The sequence below is a fragment of the Dama dama genome, chromosome 22 (assembly GCF_033118175.1).
Source record: "Dama dama isolate Ldn47 chromosome 22, ASM3311817v1, whole genome shotgun sequence".
Lineage (NCBI taxonomy): Eukaryota > Metazoa > Chordata > Mammalia > Artiodactyla > Cervidae > Dama > Dama dama.
In genome coordinates, this window is record NC_083702.1 from 59,386,948 (window position 1) to 59,401,129 (window position 14,182).

A 14,182-nucleotide genomic window follows, 5' to 3' on the forward strand; every position below is an offset into this window, starting at 1 on the left:
ATGCTGCTTTGAGAAAAAGAGATTTTGAAATTTCTTCTCCATGTATGTCAAACACAGGGAATTGGATTTACCTTGTCTTTCCTGTTTTCTCAGGGTAATTTGTTAAGTAAACAGAGGGCTGATGAGGTATTATGAAAAGACACAGGTGAATCGGTTTTGAGAGTATTAATAAGAAAGTGCTTACACTTCCTTAGTAGCTCAGTGGTAGAGAATCCACTTGCCAGTGCTAGAGACGCGGCTGTGATCCCTGAAGTGGGAAGATTCCTCAAGCCATGGAGCAGCTAAGACCGTTTGCCACAAAATCTGAGCCTGTGCTCTAGAGCGCGGGGACCGCGATTACTGAGTCAGCCTGCTGCAGCTACTGAAGCCGTTCCCGCCTGCAGCCCTGCTCCACCTGAGGAGAAGCCGCCGCAGTGAGATGCTCACACATGGTGAGTAGACAGCAGCAGCCACCTGTCTCAGCTAGAGAAAGCCGGTGCAGCCAAAATAAACAAATACATACAATTATTAAGAAAAAAAAAAAAGAGTCAAAAACCACATGAAGTAACTTCATAAACATGTCACACTGAGTGTGCAAAAATTTGATTTAGATTTAGAAATTGAAAAACTTGACAAATCAGCCCCTCAACTTCACCTCTGAGAGGCCGTTGTTAAACATTTACTATTCTCTCATTTAGAACATCTGTCAGTCATGTGGTGGATACTCAATAAATATTTCTGAATGAATAAATATGTTGAAATAATTTTGGTGTATAATCAATCTCCAGTACTCAATAAAATCTTTAAAACTGATTGTTAAAGAATTTGAGAAACAAAATATGAAAAGAATCACTATTTGGATAAAAAAATGTTGGTTGCTCAGTCGTGTCCAACTCTTTGCGACCCCATTGACTGTAGCCCACCAGGCTCCTCTGTCCATGGAATTCTCCAGTCAAGAATCCTGGACTGGGTTGCCAGTCCCTTCAAATATTAAGGCAAAGTCTCTTACCGGGACAGATTTTAAGAACCTGTGCACAATTGGGTCCCATGATGTGATCCAGACAGGCTCCAGCACACCACTACTGGGAGTGAACCAGTTCATCTACAAAGTGGACAAATATCCCGGCTTTCATGGGGTGAGGGATGGGAGAGAATGTAGACAATAAGCATGAATGTAATAATAATAAGTTTTGAAGAGGAAGAAAAAACTGAAATGGCTTGGAAGTGGGGAGCTAGTATAATTTTAAATAGTGTCAATGGGGTAGATTTTATTGAGGTGATATTTGGACAGAGATCTGAAGGAGGGATGGGTGCTAACCATGTGATTATCTGGGAGAGGAAGACTTTCCAGTTTAAGAAACATTTAGTGTAAATATATTAAGGTCCTAGAAGGAAAATCATGTTAATTGCAAAGAATGATTTTTGTTTTTTAATTTTTCTCATTTCTGATATTTTTCAATTTTTGTTGAACTAGTTTCCTGGATAGAATCTCCAGCAGAGTATTGAATAAAGCAGTTATGGTGGTCCTCCACATCTTATAACTGATTTTACCAAGACTACAGCTATTATTTAAAACATTAAAAATGATATTTGCTGTAAACTTTAAATTTTGAATATTTTCAAGTATACACTAGGATAGAGAACTGGAGAAATAGTTTCAAGTGCAGGTCAAGCAGATTCAATAGATATGAAGGCTATTTTATATTGTTTTACCTGTTTTTTAAAAAACTTTTAAATATTTTGTTGTATTTTAAACTAGAACTTATACAGCAAACTTTTTCTTACCTGTATATTTTCAGTATGAACTCCTAAAATATATATTGCTTAATCCTGATGCAGTTTCCAAGTTAGCTAAATTAGCAACTTTGGTATCATTTATCACCTTGCACACACTTGCGCATGTTCATGCTCACTTGCTCAGTTGTGTCCGATTCTTTGTGACCCCATGGGCTCTAGCCCACCAGGCTCCTCTGCTTATGGGATTTTCCAGGCAAGAACACAGGAGGAGGTTGCTAGTTCCTCCTCTAGGAGATCTTCCTGACCCAGGGACTGAACCCATGTCTCCTGAGTCTTCTGCATTGGCAGGAGGATTCTTTACCACTGAGCCACTGGGAACATAATCCTAGATACCCAATTGTCTCAAAACATCACTTTTTTGTTGGCTTGTTCAAATTAGAGCCAGACAAGGAGCATGTAGCATATCCAATTGTGATGATCTAGTCAGGTTACTTATGCTATTGAAATAATGTTTTATTCTATTTTACTAAGAGACTTTAAAAAATCATGAATGGTCACTGCATTTTGTCATCACATATATGATTTTCATTTCAACTTTTGTTTTTCATTTTTAGTCTTTTGATGAGGCAAACTCCACATGTAAATCCTCTAAAGATAAATTATCTTTGGGATAGGGCCACATGTAACATGAAATACTAGTTTTGATCATTTCTTTTAGTGCTTTATCCCCTTACTTATGAGTCAAATTGCTGGTGACTTTCTCACTTAACCTTTTGATATCAAAAACAATGTAAATGTCCAAAAATGAGTTAGAAATGTTTGCCTCATCTTTTCTTCTATAAATATTTTATGGATGTCCTCATTCACCTTCTTAACAATAAATAAATGACATTTGCTGTTAAATTTGAAAATCTTACATCTTTTATTGAATTTTCAAATTTTAGTCAAATTAACTTATGTTAAATAAGAAATAATATACTAGCCAATGTTTATGGAAAAACTTGTCCATGGGTCACAGTTGGTCCACCACCTATTTGTGTTAAAAGTTTAATTGGGCACACCTGAGCCCTTTCATTCACATATGGTTTATAGCTGCATTTGTATGACAGAGGGGGAGAATTGAGTAATTTTATCAGGGATGCTATGGTCTGCAAATTCTAAATTATTAATATAGTGTCCTTTAGACACAAATTGTGTTGACTTCCAATACTGATAATTAAAATGTTTACACTGATTGAAACCTTTATAATAACCACTAAAGAGTTTGTGTAGAGTTAAAGAGCCACATTATTTGATATCAACATAAACTCCTTCATATCTTTTGTAATAAAATTTACAGTTCTTTTAATTCCTGGAACTATAACTCGCTAGTTTATGGTATATTTTTATTCAGGTATCAAGAACCCACATCATCAATCAGTTCTAAACTTCAGTATTTTCAAATATTTCCAGTTAACTGTAGAAATTATTGATTCAACAAGAAGGTAGGAGATAGTAGCTCCATGACTCTTTCCAAACTGGAAAATTCTTTAGTAATGTTTAAAGTTATTTTCTTTGTTTTTCAGCAAGTATGGATCTAAACTTTCAACTGAGTACAGTGTATGCATATCAGGAATAATTTGGCTCAATGAATTACAAATACAGTCTTTATAGAAAAAAGGTTAGAAAATGTAAGATGAGTTTGGATAACATTCAGTATTATTTAAAATTTTGGCTTCATGGAAAAGCAAAAAAAAAAAGTTTAGTGCCAGAATTGCATGATTGCATGATCTTGCATAATCATCTTCTAAATTCTAATCATTATAATGCTTAAAGCAGAGTGAACATACAAATTTTTAACAAAAGAAAATTTCAAATTTATATACAGTAAAATTTTGCCAATATCAGTGTCTTTATCCCTATTAATTAAGTTTTTCATCTAATTAATTAGTTGAATGTGTTATATGTGTATGATATCAACTCAAAATAACCACTAATAATAGAAAGTTGTAAAAACTGTCAGCTATTGATTAATTAAAAAAACAGCTCAACTTCAAGCATTAATTTAAATATAAAACTGATTATAGCAAATGTAGTCATATATGGTTTCCAATAATTTTTAATTCTTCAGGCTTTTATTAGAAATTGTTATGTGTTACTTAAAGTGTTCCCCAAAAGAGGGGCAATTTCACAGTTTTCTTGAAAGTATATATTCATAATTGTTCTCAAATTGATAAATTACATGGCAGAGAAAATTTTAAGTTGGGTAATAAAAGATTTTTGATTTCTCAAGAAACTATAATTTCATTAATTCTTTTTTTAATTTTTTAATTTTAATTTTTTAATTTTTAATTTTTTAGTTGTGCTGTTTTTCACATAATTACAAAGTAGGCCATTGTATGGAGAGAATAATATATGTAATACCCTAATAAGATGGTCAGATTATGCTCATGGTCTTGTATAGTAAATTAAAAATAGTGTTTAGCATGATTTACTGTTTCCTGAATTTCTAGAAAGAAATCTCTCTTGTGCATTCCTGTTCTGCTTCTTTCTGTTTGAATTCAATTTCCCAAAAAATACTGTGGAAGAAATGGGCTTTTAAAAGTTACAAAGAAGGAAATTGCAGTTTCATAGTTACAGTGTGGAACACACGTGCAGCTGCACAATCATGCCAGGTCTTTGTGACAGCATGGACCGTAGCCCATCAGGATCCTCTGTTCATAGCATTTTCCAGGCAAGAATACTGGAGAGTGCTGCCATTTCCTATTCCAGAGTGTCTTCCCCATCCAGGGATCAAACCTGTGTCTCTTGCATGTCCTGCATTGGCAGGCGGACTCTTTACCCCTGGCACCAATCAGGAAGCACAGAATGAAAAGCTGAGCCCAAAGGAAGGTAAGTGAATGAGAGAAAGATGGGAATTTGAATAGGAAAAAAAAAAAAATATCTACAGTATCCTAGTAAAGCTTATGTCAATGAAATTATGAGTGATGGAAAATAACTCTGGAGACAATATGAAAATTAATAGATTTTGAATAGTTCTGAGTTTTATTTAATTGCATTTCATTATGCCTCTTATTTATGAAAAACAGACTTTTATTTTTTCATTTCCTTGAGAAAAGTAAATTCTTCCTTGCCACATCCATGAAGGCTCTCTTGACTTGCTGAATCCTAGGGTATAGATGAATGGTTTTAGCATGGGGGCAACTGAAATATTTAGCACAGCTACTCCCTTGCTCAAAAGAGACCCTGTCCTTTGCTGATGGATTCATGTACATGAAAATGCAGCTGCCATAAGAGATGGAGATGGCAATCATGTGGGAAGAACATGTGGAAAGGCCTTTGTCCTCTGAGTGATAGAAGGGATCCTCAAAATTGTTCTCATGATATGTGTATCAGTTCAGTTCAGTTCAGTCACTCAGTCGTGTCCGGCTCTTTGTGACCCCATGAACCGCAGAACTCCAGGCTTCCCTGTCCATCACCAACTCCCAGAGTCCACCCAAACCCATGTCCATCAAGCCGATGATGCCATCCAGTCATCTCATCCTCTGTCGTCCCCTTCTCCTCCTGCCCTCAACCGGTCCCAGCATCAGGGTCTTTTCAAATGAGTCAGCTCTTTGCATCAGGTGGCCAAAGTATTGGAATTTCAGCTTCAACATCAGGTCTTCCAATGAACACCCAGGACTGATCTCCTTTAGGATGGACTGATTGGATCTCCTTGCAGTCCAAGGGACTCTTAAGAGTCTTCTCTAACACCACAGTTCAAAAGCATCAATTCCTTGGCACTCAGGTTTCTTTATGGTCCAACTCTCCCATCCATACATGACTATTGGAAAAACCAAAGGTCTACTACATGGACCTTTGTCGGCAAAGCAATATCTCTGCTTTTTAATATGCTGTCTAGGGTGGTCATAACTTTCCTTCCAAGGAGTAAGCGTCTTTTAATTTCATGGCTGCAATCACCATCTGCAGTGATTTTGGAGCCCCAAAAATAAAGTCAGCCACTGTTTCCACAGTCTCCCATCTTATTGCCATGAAGTGATGGAACTGGATGTCATGATCTTAGTTTTCTGAATATTGAGCTTTAAGTCAACTTTTTCGCTCCCCTCTTTCACTTTCATCAAGAGGCTCTTTAGTTCTTCTTCACTTTCTGCCATAAGGGTGGTGTTGTCTGCATATCTGAGGTTATTGATATTTCTCCTGGAAATCTTGATTCCAACTTGTGCTTTCTCAAGCCCAGCATTTCTCATGATGTACTCTGCATGCAAATTAAATAAGCAGGCTGACAGTATACAACCTTGACATACTACTTTTGCTATTTGGAACTCGTCTGTTGGTCCATGTACAGTTCTAACTGTTGCTTCCTGACCTGCATACAGATTTCTCAAGAGGCAGGTCAGGTCGTCTGGTATTCCCATCTCTTTCAGAATTTCCCACAGTTTATTGTGATGCACACCATCAAAGTCTTTGGCATTGTCAGTAAAGCAGAAATAGATGTTTTTCTGGAACTCTTTTGCTTTTTCAATGATCCAGCAGATGTTGGCAATTTGATCTCTGGTTCCTCTGCTTTTTCTAAAACCAGCTTGAACATCTGGATGTTCACGGTTCATGTATTGCTGAAGCCTGGCTTGGATAATTTTTTTTTTTCATTTATTTTTATTAGTTGGAAGCTAATTACTTTACAATATTGTAGTGGTTTTTGCCATATATTGACATGAATCAGCCATGGATTTACATGTGTTCCCCTTCCTGATCCCTCCTTTCTGCTCCCTCCCCATCCCATCCCTCTGGGTCTTCCCAGTGCACCAGCCCTGAGCTTGGGGAATTTTAAGCATTACTTTACTAATATGTGAGATGAGTTCAATTGTGCGGTAGTTTGAGCATTCTTTGGCATTGCCTTTCTTAGGGACTGGAATGAAAACTGACCGTTTCCAGTCCTGTGGCCACTGCTGAGTTTTCCAAAGTTGCTGGCATATTGAGTGCAGCACTTTCACAGTGTCATCTTTCAGGATTTGAAATAGCTCAACTGGTATTCCATCACCTCCACTAGCTTAGTTCGTAGTGATGCTTCTTAAGGCCCACTTGACTTCACATTCCAGGATGTCTGGCTCTAGTTGAGTGATCACACCATCATGATTATTTGGGTCATGAAGATCTTTTTTGTACAGTTCTTCTGTGTATTCTTGCCACCTCTTCTTAATATTTTCTGCTTCTGTTAGGTCCATACCATTTCTGTCCTTTATTGAGCCCATCTTTGCATGAAATGTTCCCTTGGTATCTCTAATTTTCTTGAAGAGATCTCTAGTCTTTCCCATTATATTGTTTTCCTCTATTTCTTTGCATTGATTGCTGAGGAAGGCTTTCTTACCTCTCCTTGCTATTTTTTTGGAACTCTGCATTCAAATGGGTATATCTTTCCTTTTCTCCTTTGCTTTTTGCTTCCCTTCTTGATATATGTATTAGTTCAGTTCAGTTGCGTCTGACTCTGTGCAACCACATGAATCACAGCACGCCTGGCCTCCCTGTCCATCACCAACTCCAGGAGTTTACTCAAATTCATGTCCATCAAGTCGATGATACCATCCAGCCATCTCATCCTCTGTCGTCCCCTTCTCCTCCTGCTCCCAATCCCTCCCAGCATCAGGGTCTTTTCCAATGAGTCAACTCTTTACATGAGGTGGCCAAAGTATTGGAGTTTCAGCTTTAGCATCAGTTCTTCCAATGAACACCCAGGACTGATCTCCTTTAGGATGGACTGGTTGGATCTCCTTGCAGTCCATGGGACTCTCAAGAGTCTTCTCCAACACCACAGTTCAAAAACATCAATTCTTTGGCACTCAGCTTTCTTCATAGTCCAACTCTCACATCCATACATGACCACTGGAAAACCATAGCCTTGCCTAGATGGACCTTTGTTGACAGAGTAATGTCTCTGCTTTTTAATATGCTATCTAGGTTAGAGGGGAGATAATCACAAGTAAAATGGTTGATAGTACTGGACTTACAGTAACTGAGCTGTATGAAGAACATGAGTAATGGGAATATAATTAGGAATGAAGCCAGCCAAGAGGCCAAGACAAGCAGTGTGAAGACTATGATTCGTGATGGCAATGTAATGCAGTGATTTGCAGATGGCAATGTAACAGTCATAGGACTCGGCAGCCAGAAGATAAAACTCAGTGACTCCGAAGAGAATGAAAAAAATAAAATAAAATAACTGAGCCATACAATAATTAAAAGAAATGGTTTTATCTCCTGTAATAAGGTCAGAAACTTAGGAATAGTGACAGTTGTGAATAACACTTCTAATATGGAGAAACTCCTGAGGAAGCAAGACACGGGGGTCTGGAGTTGGGCATCCTTCAGTGTCAAGGTGATAAAGGTCAGGTTCCCAGTGATGTTGAGCCTGTAGTTGATGAGCAGAAAGACAAAGATCACAACCTGAAGTTATGGGTCATCTGACAGTCCCAGGGATAAACTCTGTTGTTTCTGTGTAGTTTCTCATTTTTGTCCTTCTTCTTTTGTGTACATTTTGGGAGAAAAATAAAAAGAAGCCTCAAATAAAAGGGACTTATTCAAGAATAGCACTGGAATTTATTTCTTTAAGTGTTATGCCATATTTGATTTGACTTGGGAGATCTTTAAAACAACTTAATAAAAATGGATAACTTGCTTTAAAGTAATTTTTTTCACCATATGCTGGTCTGAATTTCTCATAGAATTTTTCTTTTTAAAATTCTAATTTACTGATTGAAGCCAGGCTAAAATTATTTTTAAAGAGCTAATCCAAATCATGGGCTTTCCTAGTGGGTCAGTAGTAAAGAATTTACCTGCAATGCAGGAGACTTAGGTCCATTCCTTGGTTGGGAAGGTCGGCTGGAGAAAGAAATGGCAATACACTCCAGAATTCATGCCTGGGAAATCCCACAGACAGAGAAGCCTGGCAGGCTACAGTTCATGAATTTGCACAAGAGTGGGACAGGACTTATCTGCTAAATGACAAAAATCCAAATCACGCACTGTGAATGGGAAGAGCAGGGATTTTAACATAGGCCTTTCGAAGCGTTTGAAATACCAAAATAGAAATTCTACCTATTGACTTTTTATTTATTTATTTTTTAAATTAATTAATTAATTAATTTTACTTTACAATACTGTATTGGTTTTGCCATACATTGACTTGAATCCTCCATGGGTGTACATGTGTTCCCCATCATGAAACCCCCTCCTACCTCCCTCCCTATTACATCCCTCTGGGTCATCCCAGTGCACCAGCCCTGAGCACCCTGTCTCATGTATCAAACCTGGACTGGCGATTCGTTTCACATATGATAATTTACATGTTTCAATGGATTCTCCCATATCATCCCGCCCTCACCCTCTCCCACAGAGTCCAAAACACTGTTCAATACATCTGTGTCTCTTTAGCTGTCTCGCATACAGGGTTACCATTACCATCTTTCTAAATTCCACATATATGCGTTAGTATACTGTATTGGTGTTTTTCTTTCTGGCTTACTTCACTCTGTATAATAGGCTCCAGTTTCACCCACCTCATTAGAACTGATTCAAATGTATTCTTTTTAATGGCTGAGTAATATTCCATTGTGTATATGTACCACAGCTTTATTATCCATTCGTCTGCTGATGGACATCTAGGTTGATTCCTTGTCCTGGCTATTATAAACAGTGCCACAATGAACACTGAGGTGCACGTGTCTCTTTCAATTCTGGTTTCCTCAGTGTGTATGCCTAGGAGTGGTATTGCTGGGTCATATGGCAGTTCTATTTCCAGTGTTTTAAGGAATCTCCACCCTGTTCTCCATAGTGGCTGTACTAGGTTGCATTCCCACCAACAGTGTAAGAAGGATCCCTTTTCTCCACACCCTCTCCAGCATTTATTGCTTGTAGACTTTGGATAGCAGCCATTCTGACTGGCATGAAGTGGTACCTCATTGTGGTTTTGATTTGCATTTCTCTGATAATGAGTGATGTTGACCATCTTTTCATGTGTTTGTTAGCCATCTGTATGTCTTCTTGGGAGAAATGTTTGTTTAGTTCTTTGGCCTACTTTTTGATTGGGTCTTTTATTTTTCTGGAATTGAGCTGCAGGAGTTGCTTGTATATTTTTGAGATTAATTCTTTGTCGGTTGCTTTGTTTGCTATTATTTTCTCCCTTTCTGAAGGCTGTCTTTTCAGCTTGCTTATAGTTTCTTTTGTAGTGCAAAAGCTTTTAAGTTTCATTAGGTGCCATTTGTTTATTTTTGCTTTTATTTCCAATATTCTGGGAGGTGGGTCATAGAGGATCCTGCTGTGGTTTATGTCGGAGAGTGTTTTGCCTATATTTTCTTCTAGGAGTTTAATCATTTCTGGTCTTATGTTTAGATCTTTAATCCATTTTGAGTTTATTTTTGTGTATGGTGCTAGAAAGTGTTCTAGTTTCATTCTTTTACAAGTGGTTGACCAGTTTTCCCAGCACCACTTGTTAAAGAGATTGTCTTTCCTCCATTATATATCCTTGCCTCCTTTGTGAAAGATAAGATGTCCATAGGTGTGTGGATTTATCTCTGGGCTTTCTATTCTGTTCCATTGATCTATATTTCTGTCTTTGTGCCCGTACCATACTGTCTTGATGACTGTGGCTTTGTAGTAGAGCCTGAAGTCAGGCAGGTTGATTCCTCCAGTTCCACTCTTCTTTCTCAAGATTGCCTTGGCTATTTGAGGTTTTTTGTATTTCCAAACAAATTGTGAAATTATTTGTTCTAGTTCTCTGAAAAATACCATCGGTAGCTTGATGGGGATTGCATTGAGTCTATAGATTGCTTTGGGTCGTATACTCATTTTGACAATATTGATTCCTCTGATCCATGAACATGGTATATTTCTCCATCTATTTGTGTCCTCTTTGATTTCTTTCACCAGTGTTTTATAGTTTTCTATATATAGGTCTTTTGTTTCTTTAGGTAGATATATTCCTAAGTATTTTTAAAAGCCTTTCCCACTGAGAAACTCCTCTTTTCTTCAAACCCAGTAAAATTGTATTATTTCCTAATCTTTCACCTAATTTCTTGTATTTTTATGTACTAGTTAATATAGTAAATCCAAGTATGTCAGAAAAAGATCACTCAGATGGGTCCGTCCAAGATGAAAGTCATTAGAGTAAAATCTTTCACAATGTGACAGATTTCTAAGTTTTCACTAAGAAAACTTTCACTTTCCCAACCTCCTACTCCTCATCTGAAGCCACAGGTAATGCATTCATTGTCGTGACCTCCTCAGGTATTAGAGGTGGGGTCCCTGAACTCCATGATTCAATGTCTGATGATCTGAGGTGGATCTGATGCAGTAGCAATAAAAATAAAGTTCACCATAAATGTCACACTACTTGAATAATCCTGAAACCACCTTCTATTCTGGTTCATGGAAAAAGAGTCGTCCAGGAAACTGGTCCCTGGTGCCAAAAGTGTTGGGGATATCTTTAAAGAGTCCAGAGTATAGAAGAGGCACATTGGATCTTTAGTAGACTGTGATTAATGATCTGTGTCATGGGCTAAGGAAACCAAATATTGCAGAGTTCCAAAGAATAGCCGGGAGAGATAAGAAAGCCTTCCTCAGTGATCAATGCAAAGAAATAGAGGAAAACAACAGAATGGGAAAGACTAGAGATCTCTTCAAGAAAATTAGAGATATCAAGGGAACATTTCAGGCAAAGATGGGTTCGATAAAGGACAGAAACGGTATGGACCTAACACAAGCAGAAGATATTAAGAAGAGGTGGCAGGAATACACAGAAGAACTGTACAAAAAAGATCTTCATGATCCAGATAATCACAATGGTGTGGTCACTGACCTAGAGCCAGACATCCTGGAATGTGAAGTCAAGTGGGCCTTAGAAAACATCACTATGAACAAAGCTAGTGAATGTGATGGAATTCCAGTTGAGCTATTTCAAATCCTGAAAGATGACACTGTGAAAGTGCTGCACTCAATATGCCAGCAAATTTGGAAAACTCAGCAGTGGCCACAGGACTGGAAAAGATCAGTTTTCATTCCAACCGCTAAGAAAGGCAATCCCAAAGAATGGTCAAACTACCGCACAATTGCACTCATCTCACACGCTAGTAAGGTAATGCTCAAAATTCTCCAAGCCAGGCTTCAGCAGTATGTGAACCGAGAACTTCCAGATGTTCAAGCTGGTTTTAGAAAAGGCAGAGGAACCAGAGATCAAATTGCCAACATCTGCTGGATCATCGAAAAAGCAAGAGAGTTCCAGAAAAACATCTATTTCTGCTTTATTGACTATGCCAAAGCCTTTGACTGTGTGGATCACAATAAACTGTGGAAAATTCTGAAAGAGATGGGAATACCAGACGACCTGACCTGCCTCTTGAGAAACCTGTATGCAGGTCAGGAAGCAACAGTTAGAACTGGACATGGAACAACAGACTGGTTCCAAATAGGAAAAGGAGTACGTCAAGGCTGTATATTGTCACCCTGCTTATTTAACTTTTATGAAGAATACATCATGAGAAATGCTGGGCTGGATGAAGCACAAGCTGGAATCAAGATTGCAGGGAGAAATAACAATAACCTCAGATATGCAGAGGACACCACCCTTATGGCAGAGAGTGAAGAGGAACTAAAAAAGCCTCTTGATGAAAGTGAAAGAGGAGAGTGAAAAAGTTGGCTTAAAGCTTAACATTTACAAAACTAAGATCATGGCATCTGGTCCCATTACCTCATGGGAAATAGATGGGGAGACAGTGGAAACAGTGTCAGACTTTATTTTTTTGGCCTCCAAAATCAGTGCAGATGGTGATTGCAGCCATGAAATTAAAAGACGTTTACTCCTTGGAAGGAAAGTTATGTCCAACCTAGATAGCATATTAAAAAGCAGAGACATTACTTTGCCAACAAAGGTCTGTCTGGTCAAGGCTATTGTTTTTCCAGTGATCATGTATGGATGTGAGTGTTGGACTGTGAAGAAAACTGAGTGCCGAAAAACTGATGCTTTTGAACTGTGGTGTTGGAGAAGACTCTTGAGAGTCCCTTGGACTGCAAGGAGATCCAACCAGTCCATCCTAAAGGAGATCAGTCCTGGGTGTTCATTGGAAGGACTGATGTTGAAGCTGAAACTCAATTACTTTGCCCACCTTATGTGAAGAGTTGACTCATTGGAAAAGACCGTGATGCTGGGTGGGATTGGGGGCAGGAGGAGGAGGGGACGATGAGGATGAGATGGCTGGATGGCATCACCGACTCGATGGGCATGAGTCTGAGTAAACTCTGGGAGTTGGTTGTGGACAGGGAGGCCTGGCGTGCTGCAATTCATGGGGTCACAAAGGGTCAGACACGACTGAGCGACTGAACTGAACTGAACTGAAAGTAAAACTTAAAGCATTATCTTCCAGAAAACATTTTTTTTTTCCTTCAAAATTTCTCCCATCTAAATGATATTAATGCTCTCTTTCTCTTTCCCTCTCCCTCTGTCTGTCTTTCTCTATATACATATGTATAGCTTTCTAACCTATATTATATTTTTTTATCTACATTAATATTTTGTTAATAGAAAGTCACTACTACCTTGGAATAATCCAAGAAATAGCAAAGAAGGTCTTTTATTTTGTCTTTCTAAATAACAGTTATGATAATAATAAGCATTAAATAATAATATTTAAAATAATGCATTTTAAAAAGAAGCAAAGAATTCCCTCCCTACATTAAACCAGTTCATTTTCATATCACTCATTCTGAGAATACTCATTAAATAGTGAAGTTTACATTCCAGTGTCAGAAATTTTGGCAATAGACTATTTAATATCAAGATATAGGTTTTCTGATTTGTAACATGTAAAGCATCATAATATTGTGCAAATTTTCAGTGTTTTTTTCACTTACTAGTCTGAGACTTCTTTCACTCACTTCATTGAACAGCAAAAAGTGTAGCTGCTGTTGATTTAAGGAAAATTCCTGCTGAGATGGATCATAGTCAGTGCTACAGAGAGAATATGTGACGTTCACAAGAAAATGAACTTATTTTTTCCCTAATCCTCAGGGACTAGAGGGAAAAGAAAGGTGAAGAACACTTGCAAGAAAAATAGACATTAAAATTTCATATTCTGTAGACAAATGTATAGCAATTCAATTATGTGATAGGTATTTATAAACACCAAAGCATTGTTCTCAATTAACAAACCTCTGTAATGAACAACTCTGTATTACTCTGAACTATAAACACTTTCTAAGGTGTGATCTGTCAACCATTCCTGGAATATCCTTGGTGAGGTAATGAAGAATATTTCTAAGTTTCTAAAACATAATTTCAGACTTGCCTTCCTAACAATCTATCCACATTTTCCCCTTAGTCCCATGGAGCTTAATTTAACAAGCTTCATATTCCTTTCTGTCCCTCTCTTTTTAATGAACTCTAATAATGGATACCCCACTGTCAAATCATGCTTGTAGCTCATTGAATGTGAAAATTAACCTA

At 37.8% G+C, this 14,182-nt stretch overlaps 1 pseudogene; it reads right to left on the reverse strand.

Annotated features, from left to right (window-relative positions):
* Positions 1–358: 358 nt before the first annotated feature.
* LOC133043155 (olfactory receptor 6C1-like) lies at positions 359–8,197 on the reverse strand (annotated as a pseudogene).
* Positions 8,198–14,182: the final 5,985 nt, after the last annotated feature.